At 36.9% G+C, this 26636-nt stretch overlaps 1 long non-coding RNA gene across 1 annotated transcript in view; it reads left to right on the top strand.

The window, feature by feature from the left end:
- LOC118933915 (uncharacterized) overlaps positions 1-26636 on the top strand; it is a 115841-nt gene that overhangs the window by 50742 nt on the left and 38463 nt on the right. Inside the window, exons 4-6 of the long non-coding RNA XR_008995775.1 lie at positions 2994-3104; positions 3936-4104; positions 4834-4976. This is a non-coding gene — a long non-coding RNA (uncharacterized LOC118933915). The remainder of the gene's footprint in view (positions 1-2993; positions 3105-3935; positions 4105-4833; positions 4977-26636) is intronic.

Genomic DNA, 26636 nt, shown 5'->3' with positions numbered 1-26636 from the left:
AATTTAGTAGTTTAATGAAGGTAAAAACTAAACTGACATGCTTTCTTGACTCTTAAGAGCTGCATTATTTGGATGTTGTAGGCTTCCTATTATTTGAATACCAAAGTTCAACATCTGTGTTTCTTTCCAATGATGATTGTTTATATATGTGCAGATATTCCCAATTTGATCCTCAAATGGATGTTATGAAAGTAGCAGAGCAGATGTCAGTCTTATTTTCCAGACAAGCAAACCAAGACTTAGATGAACTTGAAAGATTTGCCTGAAGTCACTAAGTAGTGAAAAACCAGTCTTACAAGACCAGGGTTAGGCCATCAAAGTAACCCTGTGTATTAGTAGGGCTTTTGGTTTACAAGTTCTAAGGGGGGCTTTTTAGGCAGTAGACATGAATTTGACATTTAATATGAATGAACTGGAGAAGTGTCACAGGACTCTGATGAGTGAAATTACACGATTTTACATTTTGAAAGGATCATTCTGGCTGCTTTTGTGAGAATAGAATGCAGAGGGTGCAAAATGGGGACCTGTTAGCCGACCATTGCAATAACCTAGCTGAGTGATGAAGAGAGCTTGGACAAGGGAACTAAGCAATAATGATGGTGAGAAGTGATCTGACTGAATATATTTTAAAGAAATAAAGATTCACTGATAATCATGGGTCATGAGATAAAAGAAGAGTAAAGCATGACACTATTTCATGTGTGAGATGCACAAAGTATATAGTTACAGTAAGTGAAATGGGGGATAATGCAGGTGGAAAACCTTTGGAAAGGCAGATTGGAATTTCAGGCTTAGACATGTGTTAGAAACATTTTTGGGCCTCTCAGTCAGGATGTTAAGTAGACAGCTGTCTATGTACAACCTAGAGTTCAGAGGAGAGGTCCATGTGGAAATATACATTTAAGAGTCATATTTGCTTTGCTCTTTTATCTCTGCAGAACTTTCTCTGCTCCTCAGTTCACAGAGGGACTGTGTACCTCTTCCACTTGAGGCAGCACAGACAGAGAGTACAATCATTTGGTCCCAATCCCAATTTCCTGAACAGAAAACCTGATCAGCCCAGTGTTCTTCAGGGTCTATACCCTGGCCTACTAGCTACAGGCAGGGAGTGATGCTGTGAGGCTGACACATGGTCTAGCCCTGCAGGAGTGGTGGGTGGTTCCTGGACAAGATCACCCTGTGGGTGACCACAACACACAACTCAGAACTTTTCAGGACAGGAAGCTTAATATATTTCTGAGTTATAAAAAACCTAAATGCAAGCAACTTTGATGGATAGAAGGAAATATCTGTTAAAGGACTATAACAAAGTACAGACTTGTATGTTAATCCTTGAATTACATTGTCAAGAAATGTAAGGAAAAAAAATTGTAGACAAAATAATCCAATCAACCATCACTAATATTGGCACAGGCAAAATAGTATCCTAATAGGAGATACTTTGTTATATTCAAATTTGATAACCAAATTAATATTAAAATTTGATCTGGTGATAATATTGAGACACATTAATGTTCGCTATGTTCCAATTTGATAGCTAAGTAATGAGTCTCAATATTGTCACCAGACCATTAAATTCTCACTAAATTTTACTTAAAATTAACTTCCAGTATACTTATTAAAATAAATTTTAAAATTTCTTTCTTATTTTGTCTATGCCCTACACCCCCCTTTCCTGATTTTAGTCATGATTCGTGGAAAAGATGCACCTAATATTTATAAAAAATAAAACGATAAATCATTATGTGTACATAATTAATTATTAAAATTCCTTATTTCCTTCTATTAAAGGACTGAATATTTATTCCATGTTAATGATGACCAAGGCTTATTTTTGATGTGAACCCTACAACTATTTTGTGGATCAAACCCTCAGTGGTTTGGAGAATTATGTACCATAATTAATGAATAAAATCACCTGATGGTGTTGGTAATCATCAGAGATCTAGTTGGTTAATGATAAGATTTGTGTTAAAGTTGCTATAAAAAATGAGAGTGCACTTTATTAGGACAGTGTGTCATTAATACCTCCAGTCCCCTTCTGAAAGTGGATAGACAGATTTCTGCACAACATCTCTTTTACCATTTGGCCCCAACCATGTACCTGTTCTACAAGTGCACATTCCTTTGTCTCATCCAGATCTCTGAGTCTGAGGTGAGAACTAATAGGAAATATGTATTTTTAATAGGCTTCCCAAGGGAACTGTTTTGTACATTCTAGTTCAAAAATCATTTGCTGAGAGTCGACATATAGAATTTATTTACAAATTCAGTATAAGCCACAAAACAAAAAAAACAAAAACAAAGGTGCCAAATGGTAAATGAGATGACAGGTTGCATTTCACAACCTTAAAAATGTTAGTGTGGAAAGAAGTGCAGGCATTACAATTGGAATGGGCAAAAAGCCAAGCTCATTAAAATTCTCCTGGCTCCCTGCCCAATTTCTCATGACTTGGTCATATTTTAAGCAATTTATCAATCAAGAATAAATATTTAGTGAGAGTGTGCAGCATGCTCAAGGTGTGGTGTGGTTTCTTCTGGTCCCTGGACATATGGGCATATGTTGTATTTGCATGATTGATTGTGCATAGATATCTCAGTATTTCACCATCCTTTGGCAGGACGTGACCATCGTTACACCCAAATTGTCCTCAACAGGCTACTTACGAAGGAAAGAAAATATCCAAACTAAATAAATGAGTCAGGTTTAGATATTAGGCAAATCCAATAGGCCCACTTTGAATATAGCTGAGGCTTCAAATGAGTTCTGTGATGAACACTGAGAGCCTGGGCTTTGAGAGCATTCTATGAATATTTTTGTCACATTGACAGAAAACATCTACTTGAAACTATATTTATTTATTTTTTTAATTACTCCATGGGCCAGTTGAAGTTTAAAAAGCAAAACATTTGCAATCCAATGATCTGGGTTCAAGTTTGAGTGGTTCTAACCTGTCATCTTTAAAATGTAGACAATTCTGGGTTCCTTACAGGACTGCTGGGACAATGAGATGCTAATGTGTTATTGGATCAAATAGTGAAAGCATCTTGATGCTGTAAAAGCTGTACAAATATTATTTCAAATAATCGACTACTTATTTCAGGTAAGCCCATGACAAGACTTAAATATTAAAGCTTGTCGCTTGCCCTGGGGTTTTGATCACATGCCCTGTGCAAACCATGGGAAGTCAGAAAATTGGCAGGACTTTTGGCTCAACGTGTAGGAATTTTCTGATGAGAACCATAGGGCTGAGATCCAATTAGAGTAGAAAACATCGAGCAAACAACAGGCAAGTGTGATGCTAGGAATTTATTGTGGAGTTTCACACCTTTGACGGCAGTGTGTCCGTGACCATTCATTACAGTGATTTCATCCATCCTTGGGGTATTCTCTTGGTTTCTCTACATTTATCTATAATTCACTACCAGTTACCACCCTGAGTGATTTACCAGCAGTCATTTATTTAATCTTCACAGCACCAATCTGAGAAACACTAGAACTGGCCCCATTTTCATTAATGTGGAAAGTGAACTCCAGTAACAAGGAGTTGCTTGTCGATGGTTTCACAGAAAGGAAAAGATGAAACTTGAGTTTAAAATAAGACCATCTTTGCTCTAGAACTCATACCGCGAAGTACCTCATAATAATTCTGCCTAGGGTTTTTAATTATTTTGAATGACATATTAAAAGACATGTTAATTATGCTCTTTGTTTACATTTTCACAAATGTCAAGTACTTAAAAATTTTTATATTGAAATATTTTCAACAATTTAAATCAGATTCCTTATATATTGGGTTCTTAGCTCTAGAATTGGTTCTCAGAAATAACTCATTCTACCCTTAGGGTAGGATAAATGGATGATGTATTTTGCATTTAATAATACTGACTTTTTAACATTTAAGAAATTTTAGTATGTCTGCATCTCCTTCCAGGGCCAAAGACTCCAGAGGCTACCCTTCCCTCTGAGCCTTATACTTGTCCCCCAAAATAGTATACAGGAGAGAAAATGTGGCAAGAAATCTGTTTCTCTGGAAAGTCAAGAGAAATGAGTGATCCAAGATGAGAAAAGGGACAGGCAGCGAAAGACAAGGAAGCAACTGGGTGAGTCCTGCTTGTCACAACATATAAACTCTGGTGTAAGTAGGCTAGAGGTAGTCCTGGCCTCCTAGCACTGGGAGTGCATGCCCAGCCTGCAGGGTCTCAGCCACTTCCTCACAGCCTTTCAGTGGGATGAACCAATACAATCCAGTGTGCCGTGAAAGAAATGATGCAATCCTTCAAACAAACCAATATATTCTAAATATATTCTAAATATTCTTCCTACATTTGGAAGTTGACCTGAGTCCTGGTTCTGTCATTTAAATATTGAATTTTCTTAAAAAAGCTATTGAAAGTGTTTATACCTAAGTGTCCTCATGAATGAAATAGGGCCTCATAATAATGCCTACATCATTAGGCTATTGAGAAGAGCAATTGAGTTAATACCTGAAAAATGCATAAACGAACCAAAAGATGCTTGGCCCATAGTAAGTACTCAGTAATTTCTCTCTACTATTTTTATTACCTATTTTTGTCTGTTCTAGAATGATGAACCTGGCACAATGCTTGGCACACAGATGATGCTCAGTAAAGATCATTGAATTAAACAATATAGTTGAACTTTCCCCTGTGAAATTACTTAACTGTTTCATAAAAATATTACATTACCTCTGCCATAAGAAATTTGTGTGGTTAAAAAGAATTTGCATATAATCCTATCCTTGTTGGGAACTGCTAGAAATGTTTTCTTTGTTAAACTCAAAGCTTAAACCGACTGTTACATGTTTTCAGAAAAATAGCATATCTGATGGTCTCCAAGATATATGAATCTTTAGATGGCCAGTAAAAGAGCTCTGATACGGAAAGATTTCACTCTGGACTGCTTTCCTCTAAAAGAATTCTGAGCTACTTTCTGGAAAAATTATGACTAACAGGTACCTGGTGAGGACACGATTTGTTGTCAGTATTAGGACTGTCATTCAAAGTAGGTCTTGTAGATTTTAAAGCACTCAATCAAGCTCAAGAAAAACCTTGTGTTTAATTATATTCTCTCTTTTTTCCCTTCTCTCACAAATTGCATCCTCCTATATTACTATACTAGAAGGACACAGATGAAATCACTAAGAACTAAGAGTCTAAGCAAACTTGATGTCATAATATCCACTCCAATTTTCCAGAAGTTCAGGCATAAAGGGACACATTTGGAGTGGTCTCTACCTCATGCTCTAAACCTTGAGAAAGGCACCCAGCACTTCTCTTTGTTATGTAAATATCCTCCCCCTCTACCTGGAAGAGACAGCTTGAGTTTACTTAAATCTGCCAGCCCTCCTCTAAGTGATAAGGCACAGCACAAGGCTTGCATATGCTCCGTACATATACTCCGTACCGTTCAGCAGGGCTGCAAACACTGACGGGCTCCTCCGCCCCCTCCTGCCCCTCTGTTGCCAGCAGAGCCGCGGCCAGTGTCTGTTGCTGTTTCACACGTCTTCCTTAAGATCCATCTTGTTCCAGAAAAGCTTTATATTTCACGAAAGGAGCCCATTCTGGCAGCCAGGGACAGGAAAGTGGAAGGAGAAAATAATAGTGTTCTAGCTTATTAGAAATACACTAATGAGAACAGAGGTGCAGCAGTGGTGGTAGGAAGCGTTCTCTAGCCCAGGAGGGAGCTGTGCAGCTTCCTCTGCTATTAAATTTCCAGTCTTTGTTCTAAGGCAAGACCTCGTCTATTAAGTTAGGATATTAGATTAGGTGACTCCTTAAGTCTTTTCCCATTCAAAAATAACACCAATTTAGAAATTAACTCAAACATTGGCGTTTTCAGTGAGAAAAGTAGTTTGATATGTCCAGAGTCCTACTCAAAATTTAGTGGCTAGGCCAGCATATGAAAAATTTCATCAAATAACTTCATTTTACAAAGAGTAAAACTAAAATCCAAAGAGGTTAAGTAGGATAGACTCAGAATTGGAATTCACATTATCGAATTTCCAACCTAGTGTTCTTTCCATAAAACCTCATCACAATTTCCAATGGAATATTTCCAGGCATTATCCAATAGCTTGCGGAAGGTATAATATAAGATTAAAAAAAGAAAAGACCTTTTTCAGAAGTCACTGAAATCAGCTTTATTGACTTTCTGTTTGTGCAACTCTTGCTGTATTCAGGTCTTAAATTCCCAATGGGCTTTTGGATGGCTGGTTTATTTCACTTTGTATAGGGATTCTTAGATGAGAGAGGATAGAGAGATATCCAGTCCCACAGAATACAAGTATAATACATGCCTCTTAAGATAAAGTCTGGATAAATTTTACCTCTAGATAATACTTTAAGTAAAGGTAGCAACTAAGGATTATATTTGGAAATAGATTTCCTGTCCTTTTGCCTCCCAAAATTTAAGAACCTAGTTAAGATATATACTCTACATGATTTTATTCCACAATATGTTCACTTCAACAATTTTAGCAGTCAGAAATTTTTCTCCAGTTTCCCTAAATTTCCTCAAATTTAGAAAATCTAAAATGAAACTTTCCTTCCAAACTCCTATCCTGGGCAAGGAACTAAACAAAAATCTCTAATATGAATGGAAACACTGGAGATAATCATTATGGTTTCCCATGGTAGTCAAGATATCCCTTTCCAAGTTTTTCTATGTATAGATCATTATTAGGTCTAGAAAGGAAGCTAGTCTTTAAGAAGTGTACCCAATTTAGAGGTATAGATCATTACTAGGTAGGGCCTTTTATCCTTAGCTGTGCATATATGAAGAATGGATATGGGATACGTAATTGAAATAGAACCGGTCAAGAATACGGAGACAATACCAAATAAATGAAGACTGTGTCAAATAAGGGGTAATACTCAAACCTATTTTTATTCTTCCAGCAGGGGGCAAACTATTCCCTGCTGTCAGTTTTGACTAAGTTATGACACTGTAACAAACACCACCAAGATCTCAGTGACTCACAACAAAATTGTGTTTCTATCTGAAATTGTATGTTTATCATCCTTTGGCTCTGACTCTGTTTCATGTTGTTTTCTCCACTATCCAGGCTTACTGAGGGTCTCTATCTAGAACATTATCAGTCTCATGTAGAAAATGTAAGTCAGAGGCAATACAGAATTTGTGGGAAATGAGTATGGGCATTTTCTCTTAAATCTCCCTAGCAAATGACTGGCCATAGTCAAATATGTGTTCATGTTTGAGACCAAAAGATCTGGGGTTATATTGCAAAGAGGGCCACTAAAAGAGGGTGTTTAAAAAGGGGCAATGAGTATGTATGATGAACCATAATGCAGCTTACTACATTGGCCTCTATGTCAGAAAAGGGATGACTTGCAGTTGAAAATGTCATGCAGCCTCATATCACTTCCCCACAAAAATAACTATTAAATACAACCATTTCTTTAAAAAAAAAAAAATCAAGACTGACTGCAAACTAAATGAGAGACTCTTGATGAATGCAGCAGGGGAGACTAGACAGACAACCAAATAACAGTTGGTATGTAGTGTCATCATATATCTCAGTTTGCCAGAGATAATCTCCTTTTACTTTAAAAAGCATCCTGAGGTTGTATGTTTAACATTTTTATAATGAAATGTTCAAGCAGTGGTGGCCAAATATGTGGGTACTCCTAGGAGTATGTAATGCCTCTCTCTACATGTTTATGTCTCAGAAATATTAGGTCCTGAAAAGCATGAGGAATTTGGTTGCCACCGGCTTTCCCTGGGGTGATGTCTGTGACAGTCTGGAAAGGCTCTTCACCCTCCCCACCCCCCACAGATTCTCTAGTATCTTTCTGCTTTTGGGTAGAAACACCTCAGCAGAACTGAACTGTCACTGTTAAAACAAGCAGAAGCAGGGGAGAAGTGGTCTAAAATGATCCTGTAAGTCTGAGTGAGTACAGGGAGAACCTGTGGAAACTGTCATTTTGTATGTCCTCTCTCAGTGTGAGTACAGCAGAGCCAGCTGGTGGGATGGCAAGACAGCAGAAAATGAGACCTGTTCACAAAAGATGAGTAAAGTGGCACAACAACTTGTTGATAGTAATTCAAATTCTAAACAATGTACATGCCATTTATTCCAGGGGCTTTTCTTCTAGAAACTCACACTAAGGAAATAATCATAGCTACAAGCAAAGAAGAATTGAGGCAATTGCCTTCTATACTATTTTTAGAACACTACAATACACTAAGTACAGTGCTAAGCACTTTGCACACATTTTTTATTTAATAATGGCAACAATGGTAAGAACTCTGGATGATCATCCTCTTTTCCCAAGAAACAAACTGTGGTCTTAAGGTTTTTTAAGTAACTTACCCCATAAGCAGAAATGGAAAAGTAAACATTTCAATCCAGATGTCAATCTAGATATGTCAGAACAGCTTCCCTATGCTGTTCTCAAAAAATTTGAAATGACCTAAATAAAATTACCCAAATCTCAAAAAATTTGAAATTACCTAAGTTAACCATCTATTATCTACATTATAGTTCAAATATTCAAAAACAAGATAATTGCAGTTATTGAAAATAATATTTTAGATGAAAGAGGACATTGGGCAGAGAGGGTAGCTCCAGGAATACATCCATCCACATGAACATTGAAAAATCTAGCAAAAACTATTCTAATTAACTGTGTCAGAACTTGGATGGCAGCCAAAGGCTTACAGCAATCAAGTCAATGCTGATTCAAGAAAAGGGTAACTTAGAAACAGTAGAAACGCTTGGTGTTTTTGCTTCCATTCGCCCCACTCCCTCCTTGGCTTGCCAGCAGTCTTGAAGATGGCAGACTATTTCCCAGCATGGGACCCTTGTCCCTAGTTCCACAGCGAACAGAATAAACCTTATTCTCAAAAAATACTGTGTTTACTTGTTTTAACATGACTGGGGGACACCTGAAGACTAGTGCAAGGTGCGTGACTTTGGTTTGCCTACTACAGAATTCCCATAGTGTGGAAAAGTAGTAGTCCTTCCAAAAAAAGTATTGTAAGGCAAATGAGTAACTTGCTGTGGCCTTTGGCCTAAGATTATAGCAAACAACAAAATATCTAAATATTTTATTTAGAAAGGGAAAGAGAGTTTTTTTCTTTTTTTGAAGTTAAGGAAGTGCCCATGTGTACTTGAGAATTTAAAAGTAGGTGCATTCCAGGATACAACTCTGTGAAAGACACGAGTATATCTGTAAGCTTTCATGTTTCACTGATTTGAAGTGAAAAATGTGAATGCAGACTTTATAAATATATTATGGGAAAATAACTAAATAAATAGCTACAATACAAAGCAAAACAAACCCTGAAGAGGGGGTATCTGATTTCCAGAGTTTTCACATTTTATCACCCAAATATCCATTTTTTACCAAAAAGTGTGCAATGCTTGAAAAGAAATAAAGTATAGCCCATTCACAGAAAAATTACCAGAAACTATCTCTGAGGGAGCATAGGCAAAATTTTAAATAAACTATCTTAAATATGTTCAAAGAACTTAGCACAATAAATGAGCTTTATCTAATAAACATATAGCAATTAGTATATTCAGCCTTAAAAAGGAAGGAAGTTCTAACATATGCTACAACATGGCTGCGCATAGAGGACATTACCCTGAGTGAAATAATCCAGTCACAAAAAGACAATCCCTGTATGATTCCACTTAAATGAGGTACTTAACGTCTTCAACATCATAGAGAAAGAAAGTAGAATGGTGGTCTCCAGGGGCTGTAGGAAAGAGAAGGAAGAGAGAAAGGGGCAGAAAGAATATTTGGAGGAATAACGGCTGGATACTACCCATATTTGATCAAAGACATGAATCTACACATCAAAGAATCTCAATAAATTCCAACAAGGATAAACAAAAAAAGATCAACACAAAGACACAGTAAAATCAGATTGTCAAAACCAAAGATAAAAAGAGAATTCTGCAAGCAGCAAGAGAAGTGACTCACACACAAGGGGTCCTCCATAAGATGATCAGCCAATTTCACAGAGGCCAGAAGGAAGTGGGACAGCAGTTTTAATGTTGAAAGAAAAAACTGCCAACCAAAATTTCTGTATCCGGAAAAATTCTCCTTCATGAGATGAAGAGGATATTAAGATTTTCCCAGATATATAAGAATGAAGTTGGATTCCTACCTTACAATGAAGAAACCATGGGGTAAATCTTCATGTCCTTGAACTTGGCAGTGGATTTTTATGTTACATGACACCAAAAGCATGAGCAACAAAAGAAAAAAATAGAAAACTGGACTTCCTCTAATAAAAAAATTTCATGTATCAAAGGATATTATCAAGGACATTAAAAGATAACCTACAGAGTGGGAGGAAATATTTGCAAATCATATATTTAATGAGGGTCTAATATCTGGAATACATGAATATCTCTAGTAACAACAAAAACAACTCAAAAAATAGGCAAAGGACTTATATAGAAATTTCTCTAAAAAAGATAAAGATATATCAATAGCCAATAGCACATGAAAAATGTTCAGTATTAGTAGTCAAATCAAATCATAATGAGATTCACACATGCTAGATGACTATCATTTTTTTAAATTGAAAATAAATGTTCACCAGGATACAGAGAGATTAAAACCTTTGTAGATTGCTACTGGGTATGTAAAATAATGCAGCCACTAACAAAAAAGTTGGGTAATTCCTCAAAAAGTTAAATATATAATTACTATATGACCCAGCAGTTCTACTTCTAGATATATATATACCTAAAATTTAAAATAGGAATTCGGACAATTAATTGCACATAAATGTTCATAGCAGTATTATTCACAATGGCTAAATGGTGTAAATAACCCAAATTTCCATCATCTGTTGAATAGAAAAACAAAATGTGGTAAATACATACCATGGAATAATTTCAGCCATTAAGAAGAAAAAGATAAAGTAATGATATGTGTTAATACATGGATGTACCTCAAAAGCATTGTGCTAAGTGAAAGAGAAAGAAGACAGACACAAAACGTCACAAATTGTATATAATTGCATTTATATGAAATATTAAGAATATTCAGAAATATTGAGACAGAAAACCAGCTGGTGTTTTCCAGGACTGAAGGAGTGAGGGAATAGGAAATAACTGCTTCATTGATCTGAGAGTTTCCTTTTGAGGTGATGAAAAAGTTTTGGAACTAGATGGAGGTGGTGATTGCACCATGTGAATGTACCAAGTGCCATGGAAATGTACATTTTTAAATGATTGATTTTATGTTACTTGTATCCCACTTCAATTTTAAAAACACAATGTTTTAAATATTTTATGACATGAAAATTGTTGGGCATGCATGTTACTAACAGAATATGTATTGTGTTGTTGTGTGGGTGTGAATGTGTGCATTTGTTTATCTGCCTCACATAGATTCTACACCTTCAAAGGGCACTTTTTGGGAATTCTATTTTGTTCACAATTGTATTGCCGGGACTGAACCTAGCATTAGGATATCCTAGCACTCAAAAAACATTTGTTGAATGAATGAATAAATCTATGAGGAGATGAAGGATCCAGAATAGATTACTAAAGATAAACACCAAAATGTTACCTCTTGCTATCTCTCAGGGAATTATAGATGATTTTTGTATTCTTCAATTTGCATATTTACACTTCTCTAAAAATGTAGCTATTTTAAATAAGTCTGTGTCATTTTGTAATGAAAACTAATGACAAAAAAAAAGTATTTTAAAAGGAATGGAATGGTTTTTAAATTAAAGTTATCTGCAGAATTGCTCCCTTGCCTATTCCAGTTTAAAAAAATTTTTTTTTTATCTAGGTAGATATTTTATCAGAGCATGAACCAAGCCTGCCACTAAATCCTTGGGAAAAGACATTGAAAATAATTGTCTTAGGACACTAGTGAAAATATCTTAGTGCTCCAGATATTAAGCAGGCATTTTTCTTTTTGGAAGAATGGGAAAGCAATGATGAATAGCAAACATTTTCTAGTAAAGAGATCTCTGATATAAAAACAAGAAGAATTTGATGACTATTTCATTATTAGAGATGCACATTGCTGAAAATATTCAACAGGAAAGGCAAGGTTAAGAGAAATTAACATATAGTTTTTTCAGAGCCCCAAGCAGCAGATTAATGGTCTACTTAATAAAGTGCAAGTCTCTCAGAGGTGGCTGTTTAATGAACAATTAGAGCACCCCAGATGTTAGAGGAAGAGTTGAAGACAGCATTGTATTTTGGAACTCATAATGAGTCTGGATATAATGAAATCTACTTCGATAATGAGATGGCAATAGCCCTGAAACATGGATCTCTGAAGTAGTGATGAGTTAACCTTTAAAAATCATTGTGAGATCTAGTTAAGAGAAAGAGGTGAAAGCTCAGATTATTTAATCTCATTAGTTGGAAACTTCCACAGCACTCACTAAAAATCAGGCTCATTATAATAGAATGATAGTGGAGGCCTCCACTATATAGGAATAAACATTGTTTTCACCGGGATATTGTTTGAGACTAAATCAGGGAATTTAAATTAGGGAGGCAAAAGCCTTGAACATTTATAGTTACTGAGAGAAAAAAAAAAAACAGAATAAAGCAGGCATCTGCACTGGTTTCATTTTATCAGAATTGACTTTTCAACTTTAGCTGGAGGCTGTCATATTTCTCTAGAGAATTCATTAATGATGCATTTGGAATTTCAATAAAAATCCAAAGTGAGAAAATAACAGAAACTCCCTGTCCACGAAGGAAATCAGAATCTGTGTGTTTAATATGACATCATCTTGCCACATCTGCACTGAAATAACCAAATGCAACAGGAAAATACAACATACTGTCTAGAGTTTTTAATTGCAAGCAATAGGAAAACCTGGAATTTTCTGAAAGGATAAGTCACACACAGAGTCACCAAGCATCCTTGAGATCATATTTGGGAAATAGCTGGACTCAAGGGCAACTGTACACTGAGATCTGTTCCCTGCCACTGTCGCTCCACTGATACTGATGCAGAGGATTCAGGATGCCACCGTGTACGCTGTTGCATCTGGAAAACTGATACTGTTGACCCACCACCGTTACCAAAACTGAGTCTGCGGTGCTCTCCCTTCCATGTGTTACAGACTCCATTACAAAGTCAGCGTGTGTGTCTAAATGTTAAGGCTTAAATCCTTTGCCTGTCAGCTTGCTGAAAGGGAAGCTGGTTTCTCAGTTTCTGTAGGGGGCAGAGGGTTCTGTTTGCTATGAAGACTTAAACACAGAGGATGTCCCAATGATAGACTGCTAGCAGTGATTAACATTAACCACAGTGTAAATCTTTGGTTGTTCATATATCAATATATATGTTTCTTATACTTCATATATCAATATATATCAATACATATGTTTCTTCTACTTCAAAACTTTGGTCTTGCCTATTCTAAAGCAACTACCCTGTATTGCAAGCAAAACATCTCATCTTGTTCCCAAGAGGGGATATTCAAAGTCGTGTTTTGTACTATGTCATCATAATCTGTGGGTATCGGTGTTCCCTTACCATCTGTATATAGGCGAAGTATTAAGTCATAAAGGTAGCCAGACCCCTTATTCTCAACTGTGGGTAAAATGAGAGAAAGTAAAAGACATATTCTGCTTTCCAACACACACACATGAACACACATACATGTACATGCACACACACGCATGGGAAGGAAAAAAACACATGCATAGCACATTAGTTCTGCAACTTAATTCTGTGACTAGTCATAAGAGATGGATTTATGATTTTCTGTCTGTTGTAACAACTGAAGGTTAATTTTATCCTCACCCAGCACCTCAACTGCTCAGCAATCTGTCCACAGTGGGATGTCCCAAGCCTTCAGTCCTAACAGATCTGAACCCTCCGTGGTTCTCCCAGTATAGGGTTGCAGCAGTCCTACACTACTTGTTATTCTTGAACCTAGTAGTAAAACCATGTACCCTAGGGATCCATGGTGTCACCTATACTCCACAACATAGCAGCATAGCAGCCACCAATTACCTCTTGATATTTAAGATCTTTTACCTGGATAACATCATAACACTTTTTTGGGGAGGGGGTGGAGCAGAATACTCATCAATTAACATTAAAAGAACAAAGTGGCCTGATAACAATCTTATTCAGCTTCCAATTTAGTGAAAATACTGTTATGTCCTTACCACAAATATTTCTCCAGTTAGCACTAAAATCTCTAAACAAGAGTTCAGAAGTAAGCAAATATTTTGCCAATAGATCTTGAGGGCTTATCGTGAAGAAATCAGCATTCCCCAGAAAGTCCTTTCTAAATCCAGTAGATATCAGGGTAGTAAAAATATTTTGTTGTTCCTTTTATGTCAGATGGAAAAGAATATATAGATGCCCCAAAAGTACCCACATAACTTATAATGTCAGAGAAACAAAGTCCTAGTTGACAGTATAGGTGATCAAATCAGCCAGTCCTAGATTAATTTTACTCAAGCCAGTTATTGACATGGGCTCTTGGGCAAGTCACTTAATATCTCTCGAGCCTCAGTTTTCCCATCTGTAAAACAGAGTTAACAGCAACTACACGAGGATGTTAACTTTATTTTTTCTTGTAATAAGATAAAAAAGTGCTTACATAGCACATTGCCTGCTAATGTGACTGCTTGATTCACTGAAGCAGGAGTCATAGTTAAAGTACTCTGAAACCAGTACGCCATAGTCACCTGTCAGCTACAGCAGATTCGGGCTTTGATGCAAGAGCAGGGTCTTGGGGCCCAGACATCAGCCCTTACAATGGCAGATATTGAGGAGGTTCAGAGATCCATGATGATCAGGGTCCATGTGGGGAGCTGTGTTTTCCCAGACCGTATAGGAGTATTTCTGTAGTATAACACCTGGAGCTGGTATGTGATAGCTGATCAACAGCTCATGAAACAGTAGAAACCCGTGGTAGTGATGAGAATGGTGAGCGAGATGACGGCAGCTGTGATGAAACAGCTCCTTAGTAAGGATAAGCAGAAAGAGAGAAATTATCCAGCGCACGCAAAGGCTACTAAAATGAGAACAAAAAAACACCCCATCCATAATGGGAGTAGGGTTAAAAAAAGGAAAATCATAAATTGAATGCAAATGATGTTCTTGAGATTTCAAAACACTACAGTTGTTCAATAGCTTTTAACGGAATAAAAATGTGACTCATTATTCTTGGAAATAGGAACACTCCATAATGTTTGGGTTTTTCCTAATGAAACAATTAATTTTTAAGGGAAATTTAATTTTGCCTGTCAGTGTTTTCTTCCAGCCAAATGGAAAACTCTTATCGTGAGTTAATTATATTTCATTTTCTAGGATCAGTGAGAAAAGAAAACAGGAGAATAGTCAGCTTCTAAGCCATATGTTTTGTCACACAGAAGAAAATAATACAGTTGACTTTGTTTTAGTTTTCATATATTTATATTTTAAAACAATAGCTCTAATTAAAGATCTGTTCTCTTTTTGAGAAACTATATTAATTTCAAGTCACATTGATTGAGCGTCTACTACCTATTTGGCAGACAGCAGGGTACTGTGACTGGTAGGGCATGGTGTCTGTGAAGGAAGGCAACATTTAAGCTCAGTTCTCTCCTGCATGACAGACAAGTCCCCTGGCTATCTCTCTGAGCTCCTGTCTATTCCTCCCTGTTAACTGCTCCAGAAAGACAGGCTTATTTTGCAGTCCCTGGAGGAGGTCCAGCATCCATCTGCCTCAGGATCTTTGTAGTTACTCTGTCCTCTCTCTATAGTACTCTTGGCATGACTGTCTTCTTAACATTTACCTTAAAAGCCACCCTCTCAGAGAGGCCTCCTGTGATATTCTTAAAGTAGCAACAATCTCCCACCTGTCCCTCCCTTACTCATTTGTTTTATTATTTTAGAGATAGTTACCATTACCCAAAATATTTATGCATTTATGTACTTATGATCTACCCTCTAAATATAAACTCAACTAGACCAAGATCTCGGTGTGCTCACCGTGATGTCCTTAGGAATATGAACAGTTCTTGGCACATAGAGAGGATTCAATCATTATTTAAAGCAAAACTGAATCACTTGATTTCCAACTACATAGGTTCTGGAATTGCTCGAATTTTACAGTACCCTTGAAAATGGCTGTCATTCTATAGATCATGCACTTGGGGAAGTAAACATGCAGCTACCCTTGGGAATGGTTTGTGAGTTCTTTGGCTTTATTATTATATCACAGTAGTAGATGGGGTGGAGGTTTGTATTAAAACAATATAATTTAAGCCTGAATTATGTGTCTTCAAATCTTCAACATTTTAGAGACCTGTTCCTAAGTCCTTGAACTAATTGGCACTCATCTATTAAATGTGGTGCCACTTCATCCAGTCCCATACTGTGAGGTTGTGCTAATTACGGTCTAATTTTTAAACCCAATGTTCAAAGCAGAAACAAGAATTTTTCCTCTGGCTCCTTGTGCAGAGATCAAATAGCTCTAGGACTAAAAGAACAATAGGTCAAATGTGAAACCACACATCTGAAGTTAGAGGAAAAGGGCAGAAAAGGAGATAGCCAGATAAGAACTTTTAAGGGAAGAGATGTTCATATTGGAGAAAGATAAAAGAAACAAAAGGAGGAAAAAGGCTCCTGCTCTATAAAGTTTTCCAGAGCTCACAAAAATACGAAAAATCCACCCATGTAAATATTTAGCTAGCATATCATGATCATCTAATTGCTGACAGATAATTTGCAAAGATTGTGCACACAACATTAGATATTTACATAAATGATAACTAATAGAAGATTAAATACTCCCAGCATAATAACAAGAAATGTAAAAATGCATGGGAAAATTATAAGAACAAATAAGAAATGTATGTTGAAAAAATAACAATACTTAATTTCAATAAATAAGGATATTGTTTGATTGTATTGTTGAATAGAAAGATTGAATAATGCAAATATGAAAATGATTCCTAAGCTGAGTTCAAGTCAAAATCCTAATTATTCATTTTTTAGAAAATTCAAAATTATTCTGAAATTCCTCCAAATTTAGTATAAAAATGTACAGTAATTCTCTCAAATAATTTTGTGTAATTTATTCATTCCAGGGGAAAACATAGTTATGTTGGAATTTGAAAAAAAGAATTGGAAAATTTTAAAGTGGTAGAGAAGTATAAAGATTACTTGGAGTTTAACATTAAAGAATATCACAATTATGTATATAGACAATATAATTTCTTTATTTTGCTATCATTAATCTATTACATGAACAACACTGTGGTTACTAGATTCCCCCCATTATCAAGTCCCCCCCGAAACGCCATTGCAGTCACTGTCCGTCAGTGTAGTAAGGTGCTGTAGAATCACTACTTGTCTTCTCTGTGCTGTATAGCCCTCCCCGTGCACCCACCCAAATTATACATGCTAATAAGAATGTCCCCTTTCTCCCCCCCACCCCCTTATCCCTCCCTTCCCACCCATCCTACCCAGTCTTTTTCCCTTTTGTAACTGTTAGTCCATTCTCGGGTTCTGTGAGTCTGCTGCTGTTTTCTTCCTTCAGTTTTTCCTTTGTTCTTATACTCCACAGATGAGTGAAATCATTTGATATTTGTCTTTCTCCGCCTGGCTTATTTCATTGAGTATAATACCCTCTAGCTCCATCTATGTTGTTGCAAATGGTAGGATTTTGTTTTCTTCTTATGGCTGAATAATATTCCATTGTGTATATGTACCACCTCTTTATCCATTCATCTACTGATGGACACTTAGGTTGCTTCCATTTCTTGGCTACTGTAAATAGTGATGTGATAAACATAGGGGTGCATCTGTCTTTTTCTAACTGGGCTGCTGCATTCTTAGGGTAAATTCCTAGGAGTGGAATTCCTGGGTCAAATGGTATTTCTATTTTTAGCTTTTTGAGGAACCTCCGTACTGCTTTCCACAATGGTTGAACTAAATTACATTCCCACCAGCAGTGTAGGAAGGTTCCCCTTTCTCCACATTCTCGCCAACATTTGTTTTATTTGTCTTTTGGATGGTGTCCATCGTAACTGGTGTGAGTAGACAATATAATTTAAATAATATGATACTGGCCACTGACTAGACAAGCAGATAAATATATTAGATAGAAAGCCCTAGAAATAAACCACAGAGTATGTAACTATTCAATGTATGAATGAGATGATGTTCTAAGTTAGCATTAAATACTCAAGTTACTCCATAAATGGTGTCAAAATAATTAGCCAATTCTTTGGGTGAAGGTGTTTAACTCTATGTATCAAAATAAAATTTCAAAATGATCAAGGAATTAATAGTAAAACATGAAACCAAAAATAGAGCTAGAGTATAAGTGCTAATATATTATTTATTCTGGAGAAGGTCTTTCTATACATGACACCAAAGGGAGAAATTATAAAGGCATTGATAAATTAAAATCTTTCATCATCAAAACACAGCTAAAAGACAAAAGTTCCATTCAGAATTGACTAACATTTATTCTTTTGTAGAACTCATAAGGTTTACTCTAAAGTATTAAAATAATTCAGGAAAGTACAAATAATATAAGAAGAGTGACTTCTAAGCTTTCCTGCAGAGATTATTACATAGTGAGCATAAATTTTGGTGAATTTCATTCCAAATATTATCTTCTCTTCATTGATACTCCTAAAATTGTAAGAATATAATTTTACTTATTATGTATGTTCTGATAACCTGCTTTTCTCCAATTAGTATGTTCTGAAAATGTTTTCATTGGAAATAATATAGGTATAGGTCATCATGTTAAGTAACTGTATATTATTCCGTCATACAGCTTATACTAAAATTCAATTAATCAGTCTTTTTTCCTGATTGGCATAGCATTGTTGTAATATTGTGTAATTATTTGTTGAAATCTTTCTCCCATGCAGCATAGTAAGTGCCCTGACATCAGAGATGGTCTGCCATTTTGCTTACTGTAATCCCAGGGCTCAGTTTGGGATATGGCTAAAGTGGGTTCTGTAAAAGTAGTTATTGGGTAAAAGACTGAAGTGTACTAGATACTCAAGGGTAACTCATTTTGAAAACAAAACAGATACTGTATATAGCCTGGGGGGGGGGGTCAGTCCCAGGATTTGTAATCCATATTTGTTAAGAATCTGAGTGGCAAAGCCAATGGATGTTACAAAATTTATGGGAACTGATTCTCATTAAACCATGTGATCATGAACCTGCCATCACTATACCTTTGATGAAATTAAGGACCATAGTAACTTGGGGAATAATATTACTAATATGGGAAATTACATATTGGTCCTTAACTGGGATCAGCCATGTTGGTAAAGGAACTTACACAAGAACTTCACATTTTTTTACAAAATCTGTTTTGAGTTCCCCAGAATGGACTAAGTAAGGAGAAGGGGCTCACATTGGAGTCACTGGCTGACAAAATGACATTTCTCTATAGAAATTTCAAGGTACCCAAGCATAAATGGACAAAGATTATAGAACACAGCAACAAATAGTAGAAAAGTGATGGGCAAAGTCTGCATGAACAGTGAGAATGGAATGGTTCAATCAAGTCTGATTGATTGGCAATGTCTAATTATGAGGAGAGAATCCTCATAATCATGCACTTGAGGAAGTAAACATGCAGCTATCCTTGGGAATGGTATGTGAGTTCTTTGACTATATTATTATATCACAGTAGTAGATGGGGTGGAGGTTTGTATTAAAACAATATAATTTGTTTTAATAATAGTGACTAGTTCGCCATCTGTAGAGCAGGCATTTCTTAAACTATCTGCGGAGTAGAGACCTTTTTTTCAATTTCTCATTTATTTCAGACTTATGTCATACAAAATACAATAAAAAATTTTTCAGCAGTATGAAATTGCTTTAAAATTTCTAAGCACTTCTCCTTGATTTTCTATACTTTCCTGTTTGAGAACCGAAGATAAACCATTCAGAACCTGGCATCAGCCTGTGGAGGGTGCTTTGTGTAGTACAGTTTTACACAGCTTTTGTAAACACATTCATTAATTTAAAATTGAAATGTCTTTTAAAAAATGTGGATCCCAAATATATCAGATATATACATACTTAGGGTTACTTGAAGAGCTCTCCACTGTGGTATATTCATCTCAAAGTAAAATGTGTGTGTGTAACATTGACCACACTGCAGAATATGGGAACTGTTTGTGCCATAAATATCAAACCTGGAAACTTTGTTGTTATTCTAAGTTTTGTACAGCAAACACTAAGTTGATATTTAATATATTTCACAGTATAGGAACTACTCTTCCGTAGACAAAAATCTCTTGACATTTTCTTTTATCTGTCCATTTTCCCCTCTATAAATAAAACTATCCTCTAAGTCCATTCTTGGGGAAAATATTATCTGGAGTTCATGTGCATCAGGAAAGAAAAGAAAGGAAGAAAAATATATCCAGGAATCCTTTCCAAAGAGCTAATTAGCTTTAAGTATTGGAAGCCAACAGGATGGCCCGCACTCACCCTAGAGGGCAGATAGGCCTTATTTCCCTGTAATACACTCACAGCCTCTCTTAATAGTTGAAGTCTAGCAGTAGAAACCCAGAGGTTGAGTTTTCAGTGCTGTTAGATTATCCCAGGGCACCATCAATTTCTGGCAGCAGTAATGCATGCAGTGGCTTTCCGGCAGGACACAGCCACAGGGTTCCTGGCAGAGCCACTAAGCAAGGTTTTTGTAAGCAGATCCGTATCACCTTTGACAGGACGAACATATGGCTTTAAATTTCTGGCCAATGCCTCCTTCATGGTTCCTGTGAGAAGAGACCCCTACACGATCTCTGGCAACACTGCCATGCAACGTAAAGGATTTAATTCCTGGAAGTACATAGCCACAATGATTTGCTACAGAACAAATTCCAAAGTTGGTTTCCTGCCAACATAAAATTCTATAGGTCATGTCAAGGCCAACGCCACAGTGAGTTAGTGAGTTTTCAGCAAGAAGATATTGAGCTGATCTTTTAATAGCCTTCATACTCACACTTTGCCCTATTCTTAAGTGTTTCCATCAACACTGAGTGCAAATGAAGTGTTTTCTACGTAAAAGAATATCACAATCGTTTATACAGAAGATCAAAGCCTAAGTGGGCTACCCTGAAAATGAACTAAGATACGATATGAAAAAGAACTTCCAACATCAGCACTCTCTGGAAGACTCATGCCAGAAGATGATCATCAAAAAACCCCAACAAAGATCCACGCACTGCTACAGCTGTAGATGCACTCATCCCACCAGTTCCTGGACTTGCCATGGGAATGAAGGAGATATTTAAGCTGGCCTGTGCATACAGTAAAACAACAAATTTGACTGGATCTATACTGTTGGAACTCAACCAAGAATTAGGAGAAGTGCAAATTGTAGCACTCCAAAATCTTACAACTACAGACTATTTACTGTTAAAAGAACATAAGGGATGTGAACATTCCCCAGGAATGGGTTGTTTTAATTTGTCTGATTTCTCTCAGACTGTTCAAGTTCAGTTGGACAATATCCACCATATCATAGATACGTTTTCACAAATGCCTAAGGTGCCTAACTGGTTTTCTTGGTTTCACTGGAGATGGCTGGTAATTACAGATATGCTTTGGTTATGTAACTATACTCCTATTATGTTAATGTGTGTGCGCAATTTAAGTAGTAGCTTAAAACCTATACATGCTGAAGTTACTCTACAAGAAAATATGTCACAGAAGTAATCAATCTTCCCATGTTTTCTTCCGCCTGCTACTTCTATAGCTTTTCTTCTTCCTTCCTAATTACAACCCTTAAATAGAATTGGTGCCTCATATCAAATTTACCGAGTATCATAATTCTTCCAAGTGGTAAAGATACCTTAAGACAAATGCTGCGCATAGAAGCTACAGGGCATAAATATGCAAAGAAATAAAAAGCTAACCATTTCAAACGATAAGGCTTCTCTCTCACTTACCAATTCTACATTTCCCTGTATGGCCCCGGAAGATGACTGGTTAGCCAGAGACGGGTAAGATTCCTCAAGGGAGGAACAACCTAAGACAGGCACAGTCGCAGGGGGGTCATCAGGTAAGAAATTGGGGATCAACAGAGGTGAGGCTTAGAACCTCACCCCCCCTGTTCTGAGAGAAATCTTCTGCATACGTGGATGTTTTATTGCCCTTGTCTAGCTTGGATTAACACATAGTCTACAGGCACACACCTGATCATCTACATTTGCTCTCTTACAACACTAAACTATGTTTTCTACCTTTATCTTATATCTATCTACCACTTCAGCATTTTATTAAAAATAATAATAATAAAGAGAGAAATGTGGTATCTACATATAAATCAAGTATAAAAACCAAACGAGTATTCATATTTGAACTGACTGTTTATAGTTCATAATGCATGAGCAAAACTGAAAGTTTCTGTGATGACTGCCCTTGTACTGTTCACTATGTAACTTATTCATTATGTAAGAATTTGTTCTCCATGTAAGAACTTGTTTGTTGTGCCTCAGAAGATTGGAGACTGAAGAAAATTAGGTTTGGGTTGGATTAATGATTGTGCATTGAGCATTGACTCCCCTATACAGAATTTTATTGTTGTTAACAACCATTTGATCAATAAATATGAGAGATGCCCTCACAAAAAAAAAAAAAAAGTACAGACTTCCAATGGTAAAGTAAATAAGCAACCGGGATGTAATGTATAGCATAAGGAATATAGTCAAGATATTGTAACAGCTTGGTAGGGTGATAGCTGGAACCTAGAATTGTCATGTATATAAATGTTTTATCACTGTGTTGTACACCTGAAACTAATGTAATGTAATACTGTGTGTCAACTACCCTTCAATAAAAAATAATTATCTACAAAAAAAAAAGTATATCACAATCGTGTGATGTGTTTTGTGCATGCACATATGTGAGCATTTTCCAGCACCTCTCACTTGTCCATCTAATGTAATGAATCACAAGTAGTTCAAAATTTCACTTTAATTTGCAAAAGCCAATGCACATTACTGGCATCAATGAGTATGGAAAGAACAATACATCCCAGAGTTCAAAATGCGATTTAATTCTTTCACCTTTTTATTCTGACCACAGATTAATTCAGCAGCAAATTGACTGCAGATATCTGAAGAGAAGAAGCTCTGGCTTTTAAAAGGTGATTAAAGTTCAAGGTGAAGGGCAGGAGGTAATATATCCTTCACTGGCGGTGATGCATCATTGCATTTTCCTAAACCAGCACTATGTACAATGCATGTATTTACTACACTGCTCTAATACTGCTTTTCTTAGGAACGTTAGATAGAAAGACAGACGTGAGCAGCCCGAAAAGGGGAAGATAAGACTCAAGGAAGAAGCTGCCCAAACCTGGCCCAGGTTGGGGGTCCCAGGTGGAGACCACAAAGGCTTTGCAGGGAGGTAACTTCCTCCCCAACCAGATCCTGACTGAGGGATCTAAGAAGAACCCACACCACCCCTCGGCATGTGGAAAGGACATGCTCCCTAAGAGGGACAGCTCTGTGAATGGACCTATAAATCAAATAACCCCACCTGTCAGTCAAAGAGGCACCTCCTAACCAGGATGCAGCACACAGGCCTCCTGCCTAGCAGATTGGAGGCCTTTGTCTACCTGGACGCTGGCCCGTACCTCCCTTGGGGTGTATTCAAATAGAACTTTCCCTCTGCCTCGCTACTGTTGTCTCTGTCTTCCAGTTCTCTATTGCAGCGGGGACCAAGGACTGAGAAAAACTCACCCCTTAGCACTTCCATGCCACCAAACTCGACAATGTCACATCACATTGTCCTAATATTTCTGTCATAATGGGGTTGCTCTGCTCAGGGTGACCTCAATACATACTGATTCAGATAAGAGATTTCTCAAATTAAAGATCACAGAATCACTAAATTTTATTTGATTTATATAAAATACTCAGCTGACCAAAAAGCAAGCATTCAGCTTAAAATAAAACAAAATGCTTTTTAAAGATGGTTATTATTCAACAAAAGTAAACAAAAAAATCATTCAAGATCACTCCCTGCCTGTTTCTTGGTGCCTCTGGAATCTCATTATAGCAATTAATTCAATGTAGTTTTTTTAATTTGTTAATTTTTATCCTTATAAAAATACTGTCCTCAAACTGAAGGCTATTCACACTTGAATAACCCTTCAGATATATGCAGATTCATATATAAAATGATTCAGTGAAAAAATGTCTCTGTGAAATGCAGAACTACAGAATTTACTGGCAAATGAAGATTATGTGTGTGAGGCTTGTTTCCTTTTGTTCATTTTGGCATGCCTAAGAGATAGAAAGTAAAGTAAAGCTTAGAAACAATCAGAAAGAACATTTTCTGAGTGGCCTTTGGGACTAGAGCACTGTGTTGATGGATATACTTAGCTGTAATTCCAAATCAGCTCTTACCTCCAAATCCCTTCTCCAAAGCCTGAAAAAGGGCCCTTAAGCTGGTTTCTGTCTTTCTTTTTCTTCAATAGCTGCAAAGGCATCCTCAAGTAGGTGAAACTTGTTTTTCTCCCATAATCATTTAATAATTTTAGAATTGTCTTACTCTATCTGTTGCAAAGTTTAAGAAGTGATTGTCATGGACTTTCAATATTTCATCCATTTACTTGTTCAATCAACAAATAATGATTGAATAGCAAATATGTGCCAGTTACTGAAATACAATGTTTGGGTGTGGAACCCTTATATGGTTCAAAAACTCTGAACCTCCTCCTTGAACCATAATAAGGGAAGCCTTGTCAATTATATTATTTTTGTCTCCTAAAAGAAATAAGTCAAAGAAAAGGAATGGAAATATAAAACTTACAGTTCAATGAAGTTGAAAGATCTCAAAATATTCAAGGGAACCATGGCTTAATTTGAAAAACAGCATGTCATACTACTCTACTAAATGCATGAATAATGTAATTTAGTGCAAATAAAATACAGGAATGAGACACCAGGAAAAAACAACAACTTTTAACTCACCAACATTTTGTTTTGCAATTTTGTGTTAATGCAGGACCATCTCACACTGATGCCGGGGTTCTTGTTTGTGGAGCTGAAGAATGAGCTTCACAAACAGTCAAATTAGGAGAGCAAGGTACAGGCTTTTATTTAGAAATAAAGTGAGAGAATGGAACTCCTGGCTCACACCAGGAGGGGACAAGAGAGCGCTTAGTGGTGTGTTGTCTACGGAGTTTTATAGGCAGTTGAGGATTTTTCGAGAACATGAAAACACTTAGGGGTGTGGACTTGCATCACCTGCCCTGTCCTCAAGGTGGGCTGAGTCATAGTCTGATTGCTGGGGCTGACAGCGGAGTCACAGGTTATGCTGATACCCTTGCAGAACACTCAAAATATTCCAGGCCAAGTTGCTCTTGGCCTTTTGACCTTTAACTGATCTCACTGAAGATGTCTATATTTTTAGGTATCTTTCTCTAGAGAATTAGTGTGACCTTGACTTTGCATAATGCTTAACAGAGTTTCAATGGGGACTTCTTTGCCCATTGTTTCATTGCTCTGACTTTAAATATTCCACCTTGCTGTTCTCTGGAGGCCCTCACCCTACTCTGACTACACTCACCGTCCCTGTCTCAACAGTACCTCACTAAGTGCCAATGTTTCGAGCCAACGAGTTTGAGCATCATTGATTTGGCTGGTCCTAACAACTTGGTTCAAACCCAAGAGACAGGTAGAACACAGGGGAGAAATAAATTTGGCTTGGTAGAATCAGTGAGAATGACGCCAGCTCTCAGCTAATTGGAAAAGACTGTTGGTCTTTGGCTTTTCTTTGACTCTTTATGTTGTGACATGGGAACCTGAGTTTCATGGCTGGTAATTATAGCAGAAGTAGGTCAGTAAGGGGCAGGTTCATCCTGAGATATCAACAGAGATGTCTGGCTCTCTCCCAGCTTGGGCAGGGCGACAGGAAGGGACCACCAGGTGAACTGCTCAGCGTTCACTGAACTACTCCGAGAGCGATGGATATATTCCTAAGCAAGAACAGTGACTGAGCTTTTGGGTTTCAAATGGAAATATGCCCCCCTTGTCCCCTGAGAAAAGGCCATTACTGCCTTTTTGAAAGCACTTATTAGGCACTAAAGAAAATTTTCTGATAACATTATGCTATATAAGGAACAAGGAAAGGTTCCTTGAAAGTTAAATAAACAACCCAAGAATGCAGATCACCTGGCAGATGCAAATTGGGAGAGCAGGTTGGTCTTCTGGACAGTCAGCTGCTCCCCGGCCCCCACCGCTCGACTCTCCCTGAGCTTGTGGTTCCACCTTCCCAGTAAAACTGAATGACCAAGGCACCATTTTCCCAGTCATTTGAGAGCACAGATCTTGCAAACTACGTTTTTCATATCCATGCCCACAAACCTCCCAGGCTGCCTTTATATGAGGTCAGTAATATAAGATTTCATCGTGAAGTACCTAGTTCTTAAACCCATGATGCCTTCTCTCGTTTTTCCATGATTCAAAAGAATAACAGTCATAGGAGAAGAAAACATAACAAATATACTAATTAAGGCATTTTTCCTCCCAAGGAAAATAATTTTAGATCAACTGTTTAGCCTTCATTAAAGCCATTATCATTTTATGGACTAAAAAATACATTTGAGTTTCCAAATGCTGTGTTCACAGCTGGATTGCCTCCTACTCCAC

Source organism: Manis pentadactyla, chromosome 2, assembly GCF_030020395.1.
Source record: "Manis pentadactyla isolate mManPen7 chromosome 2, mManPen7.hap1, whole genome shotgun sequence".
NCBI classification, from domain to species: domain Eukaryota; kingdom Metazoa; phylum Chordata; class Mammalia; order Pholidota; family Manidae; genus Manis; species Manis pentadactyla.
The sequence above is the reverse complement of the archived record's forward strand: the minus strand, read 5'-3'. Positions and strand labels throughout refer to the sequence as shown.